A 5,998-nucleotide genomic window follows, 5' to 3' on the forward strand; every position below is an offset into this window, starting at 1 on the left:
CAGCTCCAGTGACCTGGGTTCGGTTCTGTTTACTGCCACAGTCTCACAGCTCCAGTGTCCTGGGTTCGGTTCTGTTTACTGCCACAGTCTCACAGCTCCAGTGTCCCGGGTTCGGTTCTGTTTACTGCCACAGTCTCACAGCTCCAGTGACCTGGGTTCGGTTCTGTTTACTGCCACAGTCTCACAGCTCCAGTGTCCCGGGTTCGGTTCTGTTTACTGCCACAGTCTCACAGCTCCAGTGTCCCGGGTTCGGTTCTGTTTACTGCCACAGTCTCACAGCTCCAGTGACCCGGGTTCAGTTCTGTTTACTGCCACAGTCTCACAGCTCCAGTGACCCGGGTTCAGTTCTGTTTACTGCCACAGTCTCACAGCTCCAGTGACCCGGGTTCAGTTCTGTTTACTGCCACAGTCTCACAGCTCCAGTGACCTGGGTTCGGTTCTGTTTACTGCCACAGTCTCACAGCTCCAGTGACCTGGGTTCGGTTCTGTTTTCTGCCACAGTCTCACAGCTCCAGTGACCCGGGTTCAGTTCTGTTTACTGCCACAGTCTCACAGCTCCAGTGACCTGGGTTCGGTTCTGTTTACTGCCACAGTCTCACAGCTCCAGTGACCTGGGTTCGGTTCTGTTTACTGTCACAGTCTCACAGCTCCAGTGACCCGGGTTCGGTTCTGTTTACTGCCACAGTCTCACAGCTCCAGTGACCTGGGTTCGGTTCTGTTTACTGCCACAGTCTCACAGCTCCAGTGACCTGGGTTCAGTTCTGTTTACTGCCACAGTCTCACTGCTCCAGTGACCCGGGTTCGGTTCTGTTTACTGCCACAGTCTCACAGCTCCAGTGACCTGGGTTCGGTTCTGTTTACTGCCACAGTCTCACAGCTCAGGTGTCCCGGGTTCGGTTCTGTTTACTGCCACAGTCTCACAGCTCCAGTGTTCCGGGTTCGGTTCTGTTTACTGCCACAGTCTCACAGCTCCAGTGACCTGGGTTCGGTTCTGTTTACTGCCATAGTCTCACAGCTCCAGTGACCTGGGTTCAGTTCTGTTTACTGCCACAGTCTCACTGCTCCGGTGACCCGGGTTCGGTTCTGTTTACTGCCACAGTCTCACAGCTCCAGTGACCTGGGTTCGGTTCTGTTTACTGCCACAGTCTCACAGCTCCAGTGTCCCGGGTTCGGTTCTGTTTACTGCCACAGTCTCACAGCTCCAGTGACCTGGGTTCGGTTCTGTTTACTGCCACAGTCTCACAGCTCCAGTGTCCCGGGTTCGGTTCTGTTTACTGCCACAGCCTCACAGCTCCAGTGACCTGGGTTCGGTTCTGTTTACTGCCACAGTCTCACAGCTCCAGTGTCCTGGGTTCGGTTCTGTTTACTGCCACAGTCTCACAGCTCCAGTGTCCCGGGTTCGGTTCTGTTTACTGCCACAGTCTCACAGCTCCAGTGACCTGGATTCGGTTCTGTTTACTGCCACAGTCTCACAGCTCCAGTGTCCCGGGTTCGGTTCTGTTTACTGCCACAGTCACACAGCTCCAGTGACCCGGGTTCGGTTCTGTTTACTGCCACAGTCTCACAGCTCCAGTGTCCCGGGTTCGGTTCTGTTTACTGCCACACTCTCACAGCTCCAGTGACCTGGGTTCGGTTCTGTTTACTGCCACAGTCTCACAGCTCCAGTGACCTGGGTTCAGTTCTGTTCACTGCCACAGTCTCACAGCTCCAGTGACCCGGGTTCGGTTCTGTTTACTGTCACAGTCTCACAGCTCCAGTGACCTGGGTTCGGTTCTGTTTACTGCCACAGTCTCACAGCTCCAGTGACCTGGGTTCAGTTCTGTTTACTGCCACAGTCTCACAGCTCCAGTGACCCGGGTTCAGTTCTGTTTACTGCCACAGTCTCACAGCTCCAGTGTCCCGGGTTCGGTTCTGTTTACTGCCACAGTCTCACAGCTCCAGTGACCTGGGTTCGGTTCTGTTTACTGCCACAGTCTCACAGCTCCAGTGACCTGGGTTCAGTTCTGTTTACTGCCACAGTCTCACAGCTACAGTGTCCCGGGTTCGGTTCTGTTTACTGCCACAGTCTCACAGCTCCAGTGACCCGGGTTCAGTTCTGTTTACTGCCACAGCCTCACAGCTCCAGTGACCCGGGTTCGGTTCTGTTTACTGTCACAGTCTCACAACTCCAGTGACCCGGGTTCAGTTCTGTTTACTGCCACAGTCTCACAGCTCCAGTGACCCGGGTTCAGTTCTGTTTACTGCCACAGTCTCACAGCTTCAGTGACCCGGGTTCGGTTCTGTTTACTGCCACAGTCTCACAGCTCCAGTGACCCGGGTTCGGTTCTGTTTACTGCCACAGTCTCACAGCTCCAGTGACCTGGGTTCGGTTCTGTTTACTGCCACAGTCTCACAGCTTCAGTGACCTGGGTTCGGTTCTGTTTACTGCCACAGTCTCACAGCTCCAGTGACCTGGGTTTGGTTCTGCGTACTGCCACAGTCTCACAGCTCCAGTGACCTGGGTTCGGTTCTGTTTACTGCCACAGTCTCACAGCTTCAGTGACCTGGGTTCGGTTCTGTTTACTGCCACAGTCTCACAGCTCCAGTGACCTGGGTTCGGTTCTGTTTACTGCCACAGTCTCACAGCTCCAGTGACCTGGGTTCGGTTCTGTTTACTGCCACAGTCTCACAGCTCCAGTGTCCCGGGTTCGGTTCTGTTTACTGCCACAGTCTCACAGCTCCAGTGTCCCGGGTTCGGTTCTGTTTACTGCCACACTCTCACAGCTCCAGTGACCTGGGTTCGGTTCTGTTTACTGCCACAGTCTCACAGCTCCAGTGACCTGGGTTCAGTTCTGTTCACTGCCACAGTCTCACAGCTCCAGTGACCCGGGTTCGGTTCTGTTTACTGTCACAGTCTCACAGCTCCAGTGACCTGGGTTCGGTTCTGTTTACTGCCACAGTCTCACAGCTCCAGTGACCTGGGTTCAGTTCTGTTTACTGCCACAGTCTCACAGCTCCAGTGACCCGGGTTCAGTTCTGTTTACTGCCACAGTCTCACAGCTCCAGTGTCCCGGGTTCGGTTCTGTTTACTGCCACAGTCTCACAGCTCCAGTGACCTGGGTTCGGTTCTGTTTACTGCCACAGTCTCACAGCTCCAGTGACCTGGATTCGGTTCTGTTTACTGCCACAGTCTCACAGCTCCAGTGTCCCGGGTTCGGTTCTGTTTACTGCCACAGTCACACAGCTCCAGTGACCCGGGTTCGGATCTGTTTACTGCCACAGTCTCACAGCTCCAGTGTCCCGGGTTCGGTTCTGTTTACTGCCACACTCTCACAGCTCCAGTGACCTGGGTTCGGTTCTGTTTACTGCCACAGTCTCACAGCTCCAGTGACCTGGGTTCAGTTCTGTTCACTGCCACAGTCTCACAGCTCCAGTGACCCGGGTTCGGTTCTGTTTACTGTCACAGTCTCACAGCTCCAGTGACCTGGGTTCGGTTCTGTTTACTGCCACAGTCTCACAGCTCCAGTGACCTGGGTTCAGTTCTGTTTACTGCCACAGTCTCACAGCTCCAGTGACCCGGGTTCAGTTCTGTTTACTGCCACAGTCTCACAGCTCCAGTGTCCCGGGTTCGGTTCTGTTTACTGCCACAGTCTCACAGCTCCAGTGACCTGGGTTCGGTTCTGTTTACTGCCACAGTCTCACAGCTCCAGTGACCTGGGTTCAGTTCTGTTTACTGCCACAGTCTCACAGCTCCAGTGTCCCGGGTTCGGTTCTGTTTACTGCCACAGTCTCACAGCTCCAGTGACCCGGGTTCAGTTCTGTTTACTGCCACAGCCTCACAGCTCCAGTGACCCGGGTTCGGTTCTGTTTACTGTCACAGTCTCAAAGCTCCAGTGACCCGGGTTCAGTTCTGTTTACTGCCACAGTCTCACAGCTCCAGTGACCCGGGTTCAGTTCTGTTTACTGCCACAGTCTCACAGCTTCAGTGACCCGGGTTCGGTTCTGTTTACTGCCACAGTCTCACAGCTCCAGTGACCCGGGTTCGGTTCTGTTTACTGCCACAGTCTCACAGCTCCAGTGACCTGGGTTCAGTTCTGTTTACTGCCACAGTCTCACAGCTCCAGTGACCTGGGTTTGGTTCTGCGTACTGCCACAGTCTCACAGCTCCAGTGACCTGGGTTCGGTTCTGTTTACTGCCACAGTCTCACAGCTTCAGTGACCTGGGTTCGGTTCTGTTTACTGCCACAGTCTCACAGCTCCAGTGACCTGGGTTCGGTTCTGTTTACTGCCACAGTCTCACAGCTCCAGTGTCCCGGGTTCGGTTCTGTTTACTGCCACAGTCTCACAGCTTCAGTGACCCGGGTTCGGTTCTGTTTACTGCCACAGTCTCACAGCTCCAGTGACCTGGGTTCGGTTCTGTTTACTGCCACAGTCTCACAGCTTCAGTGACCCGGGTTCGGTTCTGTTTACTGCCACAGTCTCACAGCTCCAGTGACCCGGGTTCGGTTCTGTTTACTGCCACAGTCTCACAGCTCCAGTGACCTGGGTTCAGTTCTGTTTACTGCCACAGCCTCACAGCTTCAGTGTCCCGGGTTCGGTTCTGTTTACTGCCACAGTCTCACAGCTCCAGTGACCTGGGTTCGGTTCTGTTTACTGCCAAAGTCTCACAGCTCCAGTGTCCTGGGTTCGGTTCTGTTCACTGCCACAGCCTCACAGCTCCAGTGTCCCGGGTTCGGTTCTGTTTACTGCCACAGTCTCACAGCTCCAGTGACCTGGGTTCGGTTCTGTTTACTGCCACAGCCTCACAGCTCCAGTGACCTGGGTTCGGTTCTGTTTTTTGCCACAGTCTCACAGTTCCAGTGACCCGGGTTCTGTTCTGTTTTTTGCCACAGTCTCACAGCTCCAGTGACCTGGGTTCGGTTCTGTTTACTGCCACAGTCTCACAGCTCCAGTGACCTGGGTTCGGTTCTGTTTACTGCCACAGTCTCACAGCTCCAGTGACCTGGGTTCAGTTCTGTTTACTGCCACAGTCTCACTGCTCCAGTGACCTGGGTTCAGTTCTGTTTACTGCCACAGTCTCACAGCTCCAGTGACCAGGGTTCGATTCTGTTTACTGCCACAGTCTCACAGCTCCAGTGACATGGGTTCAGTTCTGTTTACTGCCACAGTCTCACTGCTCCAGTGACCTGGGTTCAGTTCTGTTTACTGCCACAGTCTCACAGCTCCAGTGACCTGGGTTCGATTCTGTTTACTGCCACAGCCTCACAGCTCCAGTGTCCCGGGTTCGATTCTGGGGACTGCCACAGTCTCACAGCTCCAGTGACCCGGGTTCGGTTCTGTTTACTGCCACAGCCTCACAGCTCCAGTGTCCCGGGTTCGGTTCTGTTTACTGCCACAGTCTCACAGCTCCAGTGACCCGGGTTCAGTTCTGCGTACTGCCACAGTCTCACAGCTCCAGTGATCTGGGTTCGGTTCTGTTTACTGCCACAGTCTCACAGCTCCAGTGACCCGGGTTCAGTTCTGCGTACTGCCACAGTCTCACAGCTCCAGTGACCTGGGTTCGGTTCTGTTTACTGCCACAGCCTCACAGCTCCAGTGACCTGGGTTCGGTTCTGTTTACTGCCACAGTCTCACAGCTCCAGTGACCTGGGTTCGGTTCTGTTTACTACCACAGTCTCACAGCTCCAGTGACCTGGGTTCGGTTCTGTTTACTGCCACAGTCTCACAGATCCAGTGACCTGGGTTCGGTTCTGTTTACTGCCACAGTCTCACAGCTCCAGTGACCTGGGTTCGGTTCTGTTTACTGCCACAGTCTCACAGCTCCAGTGTCCCGGGTTCGGTTCTGTTTACTGCCACAGTCTCACAGCTCCAGTGACCCGGGTTCGGTTCTGTTTTTTGCCACAGTCTCACAGCTCCAGTGACCTGGGTTCGGTTCTGTTTACTGCCACAGACTCACAGCTCCAGTGACCTGGGTTCAGTTCTGTTTACTGCCACAGTCTCACAGCTCCAGTGACCTGGG

Source organism: Heterodontus francisci, unplaced genomic scaffold (assembly GCF_036365525.1).
Source record: "Heterodontus francisci isolate sHetFra1 unplaced genomic scaffold, sHetFra1.hap1 HAP1_SCAFFOLD_290, whole genome shotgun sequence".
Lineage (NCBI taxonomy): Eukaryota > Metazoa > Chordata > Chondrichthyes > Heterodontiformes > Heterodontidae > Heterodontus > Heterodontus francisci.